At 41.1% G+C, this 17,574-nt stretch overlaps 1 pseudogene; it reads right to left on the reverse strand.

Annotated features, from left to right (window-relative positions):
* Positions 1–465: 465 nt before the first annotated feature.
* On the reverse strand, positions 466–17,185 carry LOC140274761 (uncharacterized; annotated as a pseudogene).
* Between the last annotated feature and the right edge of the window lie 389 nt (positions 17,186–17,574).

The following is a 17,574-nucleotide window of genomic DNA, read 5'->3' on the forward strand; positions in this document are numbered from 1 at the left end:
CAATCCCCAAGGTAAATACCTATATATTTTTGTAATTTTGTGTAACTCACAACAAATGTGTTCATACAGTAGCCTGCTCACAGCCCTGTAAGCTAGAGTTTCATGCGTAAATGCTGTATATGGTTTCAAATTTGTTCAATTAAGGACTTTAACTCATATTTGATTAAGCAATTTATTTTATTGTTACACAGGAGAGGACATGGAGTTGCAGTCATGTGCCACGGGCTCCACCGATTCCTCTGACATGCCCAGTGCCTCCAGCGCCAGTACACCGCGACCACCAGCTGCTGCCGTCGTCCCTGCTGGTCGAGTCCTCACCCGTCGTGTGCTGGAGTCACAGGAGGAAATCGTGATGGCAATAGGCAGCATAAATGATCGCCTCGATCAACTAATAAATGTCCTCACAAATATTGGGGAATCAATAAATGCATTGGTGAATAAGTGAATTCTGCATGCTTGCCTCTTTTACATGGTTGAAATCAACTGTTGCTGGGCCCGAATGGCCTCCAGGGTAGGACACACATGCATGGGTCCAGCTTCTGGTTCATCTGGTGGGGGGATGTGCTGCTCTGGCAGTGATATGGCGTGCCGGTTTGCCACGTTGTGAAGGACGCCACACGCCATCACAATGCGGCACACCTTCTCAGGACTATACAGCAGCATACCCACAGTCCTGTCCAAGCATCGCCACCGTCCCTTCAGTAGACCGATCGTCCTCTCAACCACTGACCGACTGTGGGAATGGAGGTCATTGTACCTCCGCTCTTGGTCAGTCAGAGGGTTGGTGAGAGGGGTCATCAGCCAGGTTTTAAGTGGGTAGCCACGGTCACCTGGGGTAAATTGAAAGGAGACAAAGTTAACTGGATATACAGTTTCCATTTGTTATTCTACATGTATCAGTTACTATTGTTGCAAAATAACGCATAAGTGCGCCAAGGAAAAGGTGAGGCTGAGACATTTTAAACTTTTCGCACGGGGTTATTAACATGAGTAATTTGCACTCTGAGATAATCGGGTCAAGATCTTACGCTGTAGTTTAACCAGAGTGAACAAAAAAAATAAAACTATAAAACACTAACCTTAAGCACCGACTAATGGTGCTGTGAAGACGGGATAGAAATTTAGCACATGCTTAATACATGTCACCGGGAATAATATTAGGACAAGTACACGAATATAGTTACTTACCAAGAAGCCACCCATCGCGCACAGTGTCAGCTTGTAGTCTGTTCCCAACAATGCTGTTACTCAGAATGTATGAGTCGTGCGTTGAACCAGGCCACCTCGCCACAATGTTAGTTAAGTGCATTTGCGCATCACAAATGATCTGTACATTGATGGAATGGAATTGCTTCTTGCTGATATACACAAATTCATCCTGTGATGGCACTTTTATAGCAATGTGGGTGCAGTCGATAGCTCCGATTACATTAGGAAAACCGGCTGTCGCTGCAAATTGCGCTTTAATATTGGCCTGTTCAGCTGCATTGTATGGGAATTTGATATACCTGGCTGAGATGTGGATAATCCCGTCCCATACGGCTGGCATGGCTCGGCTCAGGGTCGACTGGCACAGTCCCGATCGGTCGGTCGGCTCCCTTTGAAATGCCCCGGTTGCCAGGAACCGCAACGTGGTTGTCACCTGTATGGGAACAGGCAGCACATGGCTCCTCGCTGTGTTGCGCTCCAACGCCGGCCGCAGCTCTGCACTTAGCTCCAGGAGGATTGCCCTCGGGAACCTAAAGCGGCTGATGAGCCACTTGTCCTCATGTTCCAACAAATCATGCCTGTCTCTAAATACACGCTCTCTCCTTATTGCACCATTTGCTATGTCTTCCAACACCGCTAAAGCAGCCATTGTTTTTAATAGTATGCATTGCACCATTTTACGCATACTTTTATATCCACTCGTGTAATTGCAGACACATGGGTGTGTTAATTGTTAATCAGTGTTAATTGTTCATGTGTCTCAGATGTGCACATCGCTCATTTTGAGGACAAATTGTGTTTACATTTATTCATTATAACAGTTTCCCAACATCACCTGTAAGTGTCGCCAAAGAAACAACCGCTGTAGAAAAGTGCGTATGACAGCCCTGAAATTTGCGTGAGGCACGCACATTCGCTCTGGATACATCTGATCGTTGACGTGAAAAAGTGTGTACGCCACTTTTTTGTGCGTACGTACCATTTGTACATGAGGCCCCAGGACTGGAAAGCAGCGTTGAAAACAGAGCAGCCAAAAGCGTGACCGGACAGCAACGAGTCAAAGGTTAGATCAGACAGCAACAGAGACAAAGCAGCAGGGCCTCTTGAAGCTGCAAACAAATAATTAGTACAATAACACCCATGCTTTGTAAATTAACCCAACAGGCTATTATCAGGCGCACCTACCGATATGCGAGTCTACAGACACTCGGAGGAGAGCGTTACACGCTCATCGGGACACACAAGGTGACAAAGCAGAGGAGGGAACACAGCGCTGCCAAATAAAAGGAAGGCTGCTTGTAAAAACAAAGCAAACATTTAAAAGTCCCACCAATACAACGGTGAAGCTACTGTTAACTTACCTGCTCATGTAAGCATGGAGTGAGACGACCAGGGAATGGGCTTGTTTACAGCCTACAAGCAAGCTGGGAGCTGAAGTGCACCCTTCCCCTTCTTATACGTAAGTTCTAATTATGATTGGCTGATAAAGCCACACATCCCAGAATTGGGCAAGGCTCCGCGTCAGAGAGCAAGAGGAAGACAAGAGCGACAGCTGCCACAAGATACTTTTTATTGCAGCCCAGCGTACTACTCAGATAACACAGGAACATCAAATCAAAGTTTAATTTTGGTTAACTCAGTCAGTACATTTGCAAATCATTTAGGATGAGGGTGATATTCTCTGATAACAAACAAAACAAATAAGCCTGAAAGTTATTATGATGTTGTTTTTGTTCCTTAAGACTCTGAAAACGACCAGATTTAAATAACGGAATTAAAATACATTTCCAGGGGAGCATGCCCCCGAAGTTCTGACTCATGACCTCTGTATTTTTTGGGCCTTGCATATGGCCCTGTTTCAGAGCTAATGCACAAATCCATATCAAGCAGGGAGTACATTGTGCTTGTAGGTTCAGCTTGATTAACTTGATCACTGCCTTATCCCACAGTGTTTAGGCTTGTATTTTGTAAAAGGACATGCAGTGATTCAGTTTTCTCATGCCTTTCCTCCTTCTGATGTTCCACATTCCTTTCCTTTCTGGAAGTAATTTTCCACAAAACAGAATAAATTAAGAAAGGCAAGGCAATATATTTGTATAGCACAATTCAACAACAAGGTGATTCGAAGTGCTTTACAGACAAATTAATACAGTAGAGATAGAATGCATAATTTAAAATAAAAAAAATATATATAAAATATGATAATAATATGTAAAATATGATAACGTTTCGATTTGGAGCTTTATTTAAATGCAACTGAAAATAGATGTCTATTCGACATTAGTCTTCAATTCAATTCAATTTTATTTATATAGCACCAGATTACAACAATTGTCATCTCAAGGCACTTAAATAATATAATCCAATTCAAGCCAATTGGAATTCAATTAATTGTAATCATAATCCAATTAATTCATATAGAGCCAATTCAAAAAATAATATTCTAGCTAAGGAAACCAACAGATTGGACTGAAACTTGTCTTCAGTCCAATCTCCCGTCCTGAGCAGGCCTGTGGCGACTGTGGAAAGGAACGACTCCCTTTTAACAGGAAGAAACCTCTGGCAGAACCAGACTCAGAAAGGGTGGCCATCCGCCTCGACCAGCTGGGGTTTGAGAAGACAGAAAAGAGGGAAAAGAGGGGGGAAAAACACCATAAAACCATTCAAAGGATACCTGTTGGAACAGGGAAACACAAGTTAATAACCACAATAATGTCACATGTACATAAAATCATTTGAGAAATTGAACAGGGGGAAAAAGAGAGCAAAGTGAGGAAAGGTGTGACAGATGAGGTCCCCCAGCAGTCTAACTATGGGATGTTTCAGGATTACCTGAGCCATCCCTAACTATAAACTGTATCAAAAAGGAAAGTTTTAAGCCAAATCTTAAAAGTGGAAAGGTGTCTGCTTCCTCACTGTAGAACTAGAAGCCAAGGAAATACCATCTAGAGTAACTATATAACGAGACAACTTCGTTATATAGCGTTCAGGTCCAAAGAGAACAACTTCAGTTTTGTCTGAATTTAAAAGCAGGCAGTTCTGAGTCATCCAGGTCTTTATGTCTTTAAGACATGCTTGTAGTCTGACCAACCTATTTGTTTCATCTGGTTCCATAGATAAGTACAGCTGAGTATCATCAGCATAACAATGGAAATGTATGCCATGCTGTCTAATAATGTTACCTGATGGAAGCATGTACAAAAAGAATTGGTCCAAGCACAGAACCCTGAGGAACTCCATGACTTACTCCAATGTGTGAGGAAGATTCTTCATTTACAAGAACAAACTGGAATCTATCAGATAAATATGAATTAAACCAGCCTAATGCAGTTCCTTTAATCCCAATAACATGTTCAAGTCTGAATGCTGTGATCGATCATTTCAAATGCAGCACTGAGATCCAACAGGACAAGCAAAGAAACAAGTCTGCTATCAGAGGCTAAGAGGAGATAATTAGTAACTTTGACCAGTGCTGCTTCTGTGCTATTATGCACTCTGAATCCTGACTGAAACTCTTCAAACAAATTATTTCTATGTAAATAATCACAAAGTGGAACTGCAACTATTTTTTCAAGAACTTTAGACAAAAAAGGGAGAATGGATATTGATCGATAATTAGCCAACACTTCTGTATCAAGAGTAGGTTTTTTTAAGTAAAGGTTTAATTACAGCAACCTTAAAAGTCTGAGGTACATATCCTGTCAACAAAGACCGATTGATCAAATCCAATATGGAAGTGTCAAGGGGAAAACCTACTTGAACAGTCTGGTTGGGATTGGGTCTAACATACAAGTTGATGGTTTAGAAGAGACTATTGCTGTTGTTAGCTCAGAAAGATGAACTGGGCAGAAGCCGTCTAAATACAAATCAGGTTCTAAAGATACTTCTAAAGCTGCTCTACTTGATGATACATCAGTGATAATAGTGGGAAGGATTCCATTAATCTTCTCTCTGACAGAAACAATTTTATTGATAAAGAATCTCATGAAATCATCACTGCTGAGAGTTAAGGGAATACATCGCTCAACAGAGCTCGGACTCTTTGTCAGCCTGGCAACAGTGCTGAAAAGAAACCTTGGATTATTCTTATTCTCTTCTATCAATGATGAATAATAAGCAGTTCTAGCTTTACGAAGTGCTTTCTTATACATTATTAAACTATCTTTCCAGACTAATTGAGACTCTTCTAAATTAGAGGAACGCCACTGTCTCTCCAGCTTTCTTGCAGTCTGCTTTAAAGCAGGCAGCTGTGAATTATACCAAGGAGCCAACCTCTTCTGACTGATTACCTTCCTTTTCAGAGGGGCAACATTGTCCAGTGTTGTACGCATTGAAGCTATAGTGCTGTCAACAAGAGAGTCAAGTTCTACCGGAGTAAAATTTAGGTAGCCGTCCTCTGTCATATCTGCACATGGCAGTGAAGAAAAGGATGATGAAATCCACTCTTTAAATCTGGTTACAGCATTCTCTGACAGACACCTTCTATATGTAAAATTCTTCTCAGAAGCCGTATAGTCAAGTAATGTAAATTCAAAAGTTATTAAAAATGGTCAGACAAGACAGGGTTATGAGGGAACACTGTTAACTGTTCACTCTCAATGCCATAAGTCAGCACAAGGTCAATGGTATGATTAAAGCAGCGAGTAGGTCTGTGAACACTTTGAGAAAATCCAATAGAGTCTAATATAGAACTAAAGTTAATATTTAGGCTGTCATTTTCAACATCTACATGAATATTAAAGTCACCCACTAAAATGACTTTGTCTGTACTCAGCACTAACTGTGATAAAAACTGAGAATTCAGACAGAAACTCAGAATAAGGGCCAGGTGGACGATACACAACAACAAACACAAGAGGTATTTGTGATTTCCACTTTGGGTGGAAACTAATCTTGGGTCTAGGACTGATTAGTAACCCTGATCTGAAGATAGATGCCACTCCTCCTCCTCTGCCTGTGGTTTGAGGAACGTGAACAGTCATTCACTAACAGAGACTTCGAAAGGAGCGATCTAATATTCAGCTCACCACATTTAATAGTTTGATGTTTTTGTTCAGTTAAAGTTTTTGTTTGAAATCTTTTTTGCACAAGAGGATTTGCTCCTTTTTATGTTTTTTAGTGGGGGGGGGTTGTCAGCATCAGTTGGGAAGCCGCAGAGAAGTGTGAAAGACTACAACTCTGCATCCTGGTCTCAACCCTGGGTTGTCATGTTTTTGGATAACTAATAAATTCGTCCATATTTCTAGAAAATGAGAGCCGCTCCTTCCAAAGTGGGATGGATGCCGTCTCTCCTCATCAGACCAGGTTTTCTCCAGAAAGATTGCCAATTATCTATGTAGCCCACGTTGTTTGCTGGACACCATCTAGACAACCAGCGATTGAATGAGGACATACGGCTAAACATGTCATCACTGGTCAGATTCAACCTGGACTTAAATAAATCAGTGTTTCAGTGTTTCTGGGAGTTTGTTCCAGGCATGTGGAGCATAGAAGCTGAATGCAGCTTCTCCATGTCTGGTTCTGACTCTGGGAACTGATAAAAACCGAATCCAGATGACCTGAGGGGTCTGGAAGGTTCATACTAGGTCAGGAGGTCACCGATGTATTTTGGTCCTAGACCATTCAGAGCTTTATAGACCAGCATCAGAACTTTAAAGTCTATCCTCTGATGGACAAGCAGCCGGTGTAAAGACCTTAGAGCTGGACTGATGTGGTCCATTTTTTTGGTCTTAGTGAGGACTCGAGCAGCTGAGTTCTGAATGAGCTGCAGTTGTCGAATTGACTTTTTAGGTAGACCTATAAAGATGCTATTACAATAATCAAGCCTACTAAATATGAATGCATGGACTAGTTTTTCCAGGTCCTGCTGAGATATCAGATATTTTACCCTTGATATATTCTTAAGGTGATAGAAGGCTTACTTTGTTATTGTCTTAATGGGATTTTCCAAATTTAGGTCTGAGTCCATCACTACACCCAGATTTCTGGCCTGGTTGGTAGTTTTTAGGTGTATAGATCTCCTCAATGCATTTACCAAGGTCCTGTACAGGGCCTCGGTCTCCTGGTGACATTGTAATATATATGTGTGTGTCATCTGCATAGCTATGGTGGTTTATTTTGTTGTTTTTTATAATCTTTGCCAGTGGGAGCAAGTAGATGTTAAACAGAAGAGGTCCCAGGATGGAACCTTGAGGAATTCCACATGTGATTCTTGTCTGCACAGATGTAAAGTTACCTATTGACACAGTACTTCCTGTTCTCTAAGTATGATTTGAACCAGTTTAGTACAGGTCCGGAGAGACCCGCCCAGTTCTCTAGTTGTTTGAGTAATATATTGTGGTCAACTGTATCAAAAGCAGCACCGAGATCCATTAAAACTACGACTGACATTTTTCCACCGTTTGTATTCAGACATATGTCATTAAACACTTTGGTCAGAGCTGTCTCAGTGCTGTGCTTCTGACTAAAACCTTACTGGAAGGTATCATAGCAGTTATTTTGTGTTAAAAAGTAAATAAACTGTTGACAAAATGCTTTTTCAATGATCTTACTTAAAAATGGGAGATTTGAGATGGGCCTGTAGGTGTTCATTTGAGTCTGTTAGCAGGATGTCTAAACAGCAAGAGGAGGAGTTCAGCTTACATAAGATCCTCCAGGTCTTCACTGTTAATGGGTTGAAACAGCGTCATGGCGTTTAAACCGTTTTTTGGTTGACACGGTACATATGCTATACATGCTGCTGATGCACCAACTTCTTGTCTAATATTTTGGACTTTGTGAAGAATTTGGCAAAGTCCTAGCAGGCCATGGTGGAATAAAGTTCAGTTGCCACTGACACAGGAGGGTTTGTTCGCCTGTCAACTATAGCAAATAAGGCCCGAGCATTATGACTGTTTTTGGTGATGATGTCAGAGAAGTAGGACTTCCTTGCGTTCCTCAGTTGTAGATTATGAGAGTGAAGTTTCTCTTTATAGATGTCATAATGAACCTGGAGATTTGTTTTTCTCCATCTGCGCTCAGCTTTCCGACACTGTGTGGAATTTCGCCATGGAGACTTCTTTCTTCCAGAGATAACCTTCACCTTAATGGGAGCAATAGTGTCCATAACATTTAACATTTTAGCACGGAAGCTACTGACGAGCTCACTGACTGAACCCTGTGTTAAAGAGAAAACCTGGTTAAAGTTCTCACTACTGTTTTCAGTTATACACCGTTTTGAGATCACTGCTGTTGAGACATTTGTGTGCACTGAAATTGTACTCTCAAGGATAACACAGGAATGGTCAGACAGGCCCACATCAGACACAGTAATCTTTGAAATGCTCAGACCCTTAGAGATCAGTAAGTCTAGAGTGTGCCCCCTATTGTGCTTGGCCTCTGTTACATGCTGAGTCAGCCCAAAGTTGCCATAGTGTTACTAAGGTCTTTCGTCCCTTTGTCCTGAGGGTTGTCCGTATGGATGTTAAAATCACCAACAATTATTACACAGTCAAAATCAACACAGATCATAGACAGCAGGTCATCAAAAAAGTCTGCACAGTATTTGAGGGGCCTGTATACATTCAGAAACAGGACTCTGGGAGAGGCCTTCAGCTGTATAGCCATATATTCAAAGGACTGAAAACTTCCAGGAGATAACTGCTTACATTGAAATGATTCATTGAATACGACTGCAACCCCTCCTCCTCTCTTTCTCACTCTGGCCTCACTGATAAAACGGTAACCAGGAGGGGTCGACTCAATGAGAACAGCAGCACTGTTATTTTGGTCTAACCAAGGTTCAGTTAAAAACATGAACTCCAGGGTGTGCTCAGTGATAAAATAATTAATTAAAAATATTTTCCCAGCTAAAGACCTAACATTTAATAAAGCCAACTTAAGTGTTTTAGAGATATTATTTGCCCCCTCGTGTTTGGGAGCGGTCTGTGGCACACAAGGTATGATTACTTTATTTCTTCTTCTGTCACCTAAAAAAACAGAAATTTTAAAACCTTCTAATAAACAGGGTCCCAGCTTGTCCTGGGAAAAGTTAGGACTGTACATAATCCTCACAGCATTCTTAAGACATTTTTAAGTCAAGGGTGCCAATTTTCTGTAGCATTTTATTATGACAAAGGGGTGCCAGTCAGAGTAAAGTCTGACATTAGTCATGGTAAATCTTTCTTAGTCTTGATTAAGTTGTTAAAGCCCCCAAGAAAAATAACTGCATTATTAATTTCACAACAGCAACTTTGCATTGAGCAGAGCACAAGAAACTAACCAGAAATCAATCTGACAACTGAATTCCGTTTTAACTTGTGTATTATGTGAAGAAAACTGTGCGTGTAAGTGTATAATACAGTGTTCAGTTCAGTTCCAAAGTTCAGTTAAATTTCCTATACTCTGTACCCCCCCTCCAGTCCGAGTTTCAACACTGAACTGCACAACCAGCCAAACAAGGGAAACAAAACTCCAAGGCATAGAGTGATCACACTCTGCCAACTCTATGATCACCTTGCCGATAATACCCAAGGCATTATTTACAATAATTACAGTATTGTACTCATTGTACTGGCAACCTGTCAGTTGGTTAGTGGTCAGATGTCAGGAGTCAACACCAATATCCAGCAGAGCATGTAGAGCATGACCTGCTGTGGGGTGGTCATGATAGTAACGGTGCCTCAAAATGATGTGGGGGCGTAAAGCTAAGTTCTCTTAATGGATGTCAACCACACTTGACTTTGGGGTCTCTGAAGTAAAGCTTTCATGAACAACATACTGCAGCAAATCACTGCAGTCTAAATCTTAAAATTAAAGATCCTTGAGTAGCTGGCCTGTCGCTGGGTCATTCAGCATTCAGCTGCAGTGGGGCGGAGCTTTTGAAATCTGAGGTAAAAATGGGGCATTCTGAGGCTTTTTGAAGGACCATTATGGTGACTCATGAAGTAAGGGCAAGTTACCACAGAAAATTATTTATTATTAATATTTTTTTGAAAATTTTTTATTGTGTTGCTGCACACAACTTCCTGTCCCGCACGATCTGCTCTGTGCAGTGTTGCTGTGTGGTGCTCCGGCATCCGGCAGAAATATATAACAGGTTCAGCATCCAACATTGAGAAATCAACACTGAATAAACGTTTAATTTTCAATCGAAAACGTCGCTGACATTTCAATCGCAAAATGAATGTTGACTCAACCGGTGGAAATTGATTGACTAGTGGTACTGACGGAGTTAACCAAAATTAAACTTTGATTCATGTTTCCTTGCTATCCGAGTGGTACGCTGGGCTGCAATAAAAATATCTCCACATTAAAATGCATTTTTTTCTTACAGTCATTTACCACTTTAACTGCTCTCCACCTACATTTTTAGCTTGATGTGCTCCTCTTCCTCTTCGCTTGGTGTGACTGACTGACTCGCTAACGGTAGCGGTAACATTAAAGTCGACTTGTGTGTGATAGTTACCCGTTGTTGATGACGCACAGCACGTATGCCCAAACTGAGCCACTGTTTTATTAAACAGTCGCGCTACTCTTGGCTCTTCAAATATAAAATCACATCACTTTAAGCAACAACAAAAAAATATCGAGGACACAACCTCTGTGTCCTCGATATTATGGTAGTTACGGCCTTGGTTCAGGGATGCTACCAACAGTCTGGATGAGTACACAGAGGCTGACATCATACATCAGCTTCTGTGAGGACTGCTGTGTTCCACCACGCACCAGGGTGAGTTACAACAATGACAAATCCTGGTTCACAGCCAAACTCAGAAGGTTAAGGTTGGATAAGGAAGAGGCCTTCAAGAGTGGGCTGCTATTATAAAGGCATCATAAACAAAGGTTACTCAAAAACCTGGTCTCATGTAAAAAGAAAGGGAAACAACTTAAGTGTCTCTTAACTTAAAGATCCCAAGATCCCAAAAAATACTGGGTAATCCACACAGATGTTGATGACCCTATTGGGTTCAATTGAGCGCAACACCTTGTACATTACCCTTTAAACACCAATGTTTTATGGAAGAACAAGATTTCACAAGGCCACGGCTTAAAAAGAGATGCTGTTAATGGGAAAAATATTAGGCGCGACCCAAAGTTTATGAAGCTGTGACAAAGAGTGGTGGAACAAGTAAACAGTTCGGGACTGAGGAGGCAAAGCCAGTAGGTTTAAATGAGAAAATAAGTTTACTGAAATAATACTACCAGTTATCAAAACTAAACCTAGACCAAATGAGAGATAAAAGCTGCCCAGAAAGAAGAAAATGTAGACATAAGCTAGGTAATTTTACTCACAAAAATTAACTAAAATTACCAACTACAACACAAAATATTAATAATTAAAACAGAAGACTAAAATCAGTGAGCTGGGGCCTCAGTGAGATGCAGACAACTGGGAAAGTGCTCCTCCTAGCCTGGGTGCAACACTACAAAGCAAACACACAAGATGCAACAGACAAGGCCCCAGTGCCTTCTTGCGGAAGGACCTTTGCCCAGGCAAACGGAGGCAAAGCAGAAACTAAAGGGGGATTTCCACCGGGAACGGTTTTGGTCCGTCCTGTGTTTTGCGTTCATCCCCACCTGGCGCGTAACGGCAGCGGAGCGCTGACTTGCGAGCCTGCCGTATTCACGCTAGATCGCTAGATCCCGCGATAATCCGGAACATACGTGAGCCCGCGAAATCCCGCGATAAACTGTGTATAAAGGAAACGACAATAAACGGATTACTTTGATTCCTGTAAGAACTGTGGATTTGACCATCTATCTTCTACATTCTACTTCTATCATAGGTACGTTTGCTACTCAGTTTCTATGGTTGTCTGGTTTATAAGATTTTAATTGTTGTTTCGTCACGTCGTACTTTGTTGTGCTGTATTGACACTTTCTATTTTATTTCATTTATGCCTTGCAGTATTATTTATGTCATTGTCACTCACTTTTGTAATATTATTCATATTATAGTCACTGAGTCTTGCAATATTATTATTTGTATCATGGTCACTTTCTTTGCACTATTTCTCATATCATTGTCAGTTGACATTATAATACTCTTTTTATATAATGCCACATTTTATCCTCAGTGCTTGTTTTTTTGCACATTGTCTGTTTGAAAGTTGCTTGTTTTTCCTGTTTATTGTGTAGGTTATAGGTATTTCTGTCTGTTTATAGTGTTTTTTGTCTTTCTACTTTAATTCTGTAGCGTATACTACACTTTCCCCCATGTGGGATGAATAAAGTATATGTAATGTAATCTAATCTTATTCCAGAGTGAATACTGTTAAAAGTCCAGTTATGAATTATCAAAGATTTGTGGCTGTATTGTTTGTTTATAAAACAATGAGTTTAATTCATCATAATCATTTCATGTGTATTGCTCACATACAGTGAGCAATACACATGAAACGAGGAAGGAGAACACTTGCATTAGTTCTCCTACTTGAAGGACTGCAGAGGAGGGGTAGAGGGAGCAGGAGACGATTTTGGGTTCATCCCCTCAACCAGCAAAGAAGACTTCAAGGCGACGTTTACCATCTGGTGGCTGAACTGAGAAGGGATAGCCAACGCCACCATCAGTATTTCAGGATGAGTGCAGAGCAGATGGATGAACTTCTATCCCTCATCAGCCCTGAAGTGACCAGGCAAAGCACAAACTACAGAGCTCCCAGCAGAGCCTAAGCAGAGACTGGCTGTGGCACAAAGGTAAACCACAAATGCAATCGCACGCCACAAGCTGAAGCAACATTTTATAATACTTAAATTCACTTTCAAATAAAAATTTGAGAGCAGAGGGAGGTAAAGGTGGAGGATGTTGATAACCCTGGCCTCTTTCAAGGTTATGAAGTACAGTCAGTATCTCCATTGTGGCCTGTTTCCTTCTGTCCTTATCCAGTCTGTGTGGCATTGGCACAATGCTTAAGGCAAAGTGGTATGCCTCATCCAGCTCACCATCAGGCATATGTAGTTTCGGAACTGGCTGCTCCAGCAAAGACAACCGCTCCCCAATGCCCGTGTCCGGTGGTCTTTGTCTGGGTTCCTCATCTGGGTTCCCGGGGAGTCTACACTGCAGCAGCCGGTCTTGAAGTGCTCTCCCTAGGGCTACTGGACCTAGAGGTAGACGTGTTGAGTTTGATGGAGCCGGAGATGTAGAGGATTGTGGACATGAAATGCCAGGGGGGCTGGACCAGTCTGAGGGCTGGCAGTGACTGACACTCATGATGTAACTGGCTCAGGTTGGTTTTTGAACTGTACAAAAACCAAAAAGAAATAAATTACACACAGGGAACAATTTGTATATGAACATACCAGTTTCACATACTTCTCACCACTTTAATGCACTTTGACAATAAGACAACACAAATGCTGTTATCAATCTTGTTTGAGGCTTAAATAATGTAATGACATTTACTTTTGTTGAAGTAATTCATACATACCTGCTTGGTTGAATATAGGGTAAAATGAAGGACATGATCTCTGCTCACTTCCAGTCCTTTTGTGTGCCACCTGCCGATCCACTTGGAAGGCCTTTTTTCCGGTTCTTCACAAACGCATCTCTTAAAGCCTTCTGTTAGCCCGATTCTTTCATTGGAAACCCAAGAACAAGCTAGAGAAATCTTAAGTTAAACAAAGTATTTATTAGCAGTCACATGTAAAGTATATGGCAGTACTGGACTCGGAGTGACAGAGTTTTCGCAGGAAACTCGTCAGGCTGAGTCCCGATATCTGAAATAATTTCATATTTATGTTCACCTTTATCTCACAGAGGTTGTACTTACACTTGACAGAGTATAATTGACCAGTTTTTAGTGACATGAGCAGGATTACTACTGGCTTTGTCATGTTCTTTGGATGTGATAAACGTTGTGTGTGTGAGAGAGAGAGAGAGAGAGAGAGAGAGAGAGAGAGAGAGTTGCTTTAGGCATGTATCTAATGTACCAGACCTATCTGCTCTAATAGTGACACTTTATCTGACCCAGTGTCAACAACGATGCAGGAAAGGAGGACCCATATGCAGAAAAAAAACTAATGAGGTTTATTCCAAGAACAAAAAGGCAAGGCTTTTGTCCGGCTGGGCCGGATTATCAAAAACACTAAGCTGTGAGAAACAACTAAACAAGACTATGACTATGACTATGAATAACAAGACTGTGAGAAATAAAGCAAGACAAAAACAAGACTATGAGAACAGAGACTTTGACTTAAGTGTGGCTATGAGGCAAAAACAAGCCTTAACATTACGTGACTGTCACATAAAGGGTAAGTGAGGAATTTGCAATGACTGTGAGTGAACCTGGAAACTAAATACTGTTGGGAGGTGATTGGTGACGAGGTGCAGCTGTGGAACAGAAAACAGGTGACTTGAGTGAGACTAAGTGACAGAGGAAAAAACATGACAAGAACCTGAAAACATAACAAAGAAACTGAAAACATGATAAAAGGCCTGAAAACAAGAATAATCAAAACACAAACGTGACACCCAGTTATTTTGTCCCGCTATGTCATTCTAAAGTCTTGGACATACATTGTGTTGTATGACCAGAGTGGACAAGTACAAAATAGGAACATAGATTGTTTAGTGAAATACAGAATATGAATACATAATGTCTAAGAACAAAGCCAATTATAATACTTCCATCTTGCTTTACACGTGTCAGCTGAAACAAAGGAGAGACACGGTGTTAACAATGTTTACATATAACTTATATTTATTTGCTTCTTCCCTCACAGGTACATGACTTCTGGAGATTCACTACTGAGTCTGACATATAGCTATCGCCCGGGGCACACTATGGTCATGAACTCAGTCCCCATGGTGTGTGCTGCCATTGAGAAAACGATGATGGAGAGGTTCCCACCCAGGCCAACACAACACACAGGAAGGAAGTAGCTGACGGCTTCTGGAAGAAGTTGAACTTTCCAAACTGCCTGGGAGCAATAGATGGAAAGCATGTGTAGTGAACTCAAGTGTGGAATGTAATACAAACTCAAGACTTTAAATGACTCCAACACTCTTTTGTAGGGATGGTCAGTGTCGAAATACCAGATGGGGGATTTCTACATCAAAAAAGAGAAATTTACACCAACCTTCAGCGTATGAAAGCATTTTGGGGGAGTTTCTCAGCCCCCCTTTCCACAGACCTGTGCCATAAATTTAGGTGAATGTTCTCAGTGATATCACAAGCTGCATTTTAATACCTTTTTCATGATCGTACGTGGAATGATACCGAAGAAGTTATTATTTTGGAAAATGACTAATCAGCTTATGGGGGCACATTGCCCCCTGGTGGTCCATAGTACTGAATAGTTTAACCCAAAATGAAGTCAACAACTTTCATATGACATGTGACATTTATATCAAATAATGCAACCAATGTGTCCTGCTGTTTCTTATTGTATTCCATGGTTAACACAGGAAGATATTATTGTGTGGTTCGTTATTCATACGTCACAACTTTACATATATCCATCTGAATTGTGAGACTCATAATCGTCATGTTACATTGTTTTTGATGTCCTTATATCCTAAGTTTATGCTATATCTTTAACCTTTATATATTAACAAGTTACGGTGTTTTCAGAATCCTCTGAACGAATATTTATGAGACAATGAGAAATGAAGAAACAAGTTTCTTTGTTGCACCCTCATTGCAGACTCATAAGCCAGAATGGCTCGTCTTACAAAATACGCCCAGGCAGACGTCACAACAGTTTCAGGCATACCATCGGCTGAAAGTGTAGCGTAAGCCTACATCATGCCCCGCCTCTGCGAATCAAACTCCGAAAACCGCGAGGAAAAATCAGAAGAAAGTCGGAGAAGAGAGAAGATGGTAGAGAATTGAACGGATTGAATCATGAAGAACAGAGAGTTCTAAAATGATGGAATGAGAGTCTTGAGGAGAGTCTTTGAAAATGGCAGGAGAGGAAGAAGAGATGGAAGAAAAAGGTCCGAATAAAGACGGAAAGAGAAGAATGTAATAGAAAGATATGTTTTGCGGTTTTGTTCGTCTGTCATCCTGTCTCCTTCTTTAAACTCTGCTGCTGCACACATCCTCACCTATTTTGCTCACCAAGACAGCCAGCGTTGAGTTTGTCAACCTTTTTGTCAATCTTTTGTGGATTTAAGTTCACCTCATCAGAGTTGGTCAGCAACCAAAACCAACACGATCCTTGGACAATTTTGTCATTATTTGCAGTGAATTCCTGTACACCACCCCGTTTGTCTTCTGAGCCACCAGAAGCCACCAGAAGCCCCTCCGGCGCAGGGGAGTGACCGGTCCAGTCCCCGAAAGTACACCATCATGAAGGCCGCGAGATGCGGAACTGAGATAAACCCAGTTGGACCCACTGGCTATTACCTGTGGTTCGGAGCTGACTTAACAGTAAGATCTGCCCTGTTCTTACATTTCAGACGGTATGCGGTGGGTATCGAGAGAATTCACTGCTAAAATGGCATAAGGTAGAGACTGAATGTTCATGCACTTACCCCACACCTGACCATATCAAGAGTATCTAACACTGGGTAGTAACATTTTCCATAGTAGTACATATTTGTATACACCTTTGATACCATAGCTGTGTGAAATCTTTTCTATGTATTTCTTTTTTTCCAGACAGCTTAGAATAAAAACATGGTTGAAAGTACAAAAGTTTCAAAGTTATTCAGTCAAATACTAAAGGAAAGTAATACTTTAAAGTCATTAAAAATGTTCAGTAATTTTGCACTGATCAAGACAATAAATATGTAAGTAATTGTAATTTCAATGTATAATTAATTTGATGAATAATAAAATATTTGACTGCTACCCAGAGGTAGTTCCTGTAAAGTTCATTTAAATTCACATTTTTATAATCTTAGTAGTTTGTACTCGCCATCCACTCCAACAACTCCTGCAATTAAATGCCAGGCTTTCTCCTTCCTTCCATTGTTCTTGTAAAAAGGATGTGTTATATCACATATGATTGTGAGTTGTTTCACTTCAACTATAAGTTTCTCGTCGTCCATGTCGCCATGCTGATCTTTGATCGATTGACAACTGGCCTGGTGCCACTGGACATGACGTAATGTCGATGTAAAGCTACGATTGGCTACATGAACGGACGGAAGTTCATGTGCTGATTCTGTGTCTGATTTCCTGTGCTGGTGCAGTCTGCTCTGTTTATGGCCAAGTTGAAGCCAAACTCATCAATGTATATTAGAGAATAAATGGACACCCTTCAATCGAACTAATTTGACAGGTGGCCTTTGACCTCTTATCGATCGATCAAAGTAATTTGACAGGTGATCTTTGACTTACTTCCGGTGCCTCACATCTGGACAGGTGACCTTTTGACATCTAAGGGAGGGGAGAGATAAAAATGGACACCCTTCGATCAAACTAATTTTACAGGTGA

This window comes from Leuresthes tenuis, unplaced genomic scaffold (assembly GCF_036924035.1).
Source record: "Leuresthes tenuis unplaced genomic scaffold, fLeuTen1.0.hap1 SCAF_18, whole genome shotgun sequence".
In the NCBI taxonomy this organism is placed as follows: domain Eukaryota; kingdom Metazoa; phylum Chordata; class Actinopteri; order Atheriniformes; family Atherinopsidae; genus Leuresthes; species Leuresthes tenuis.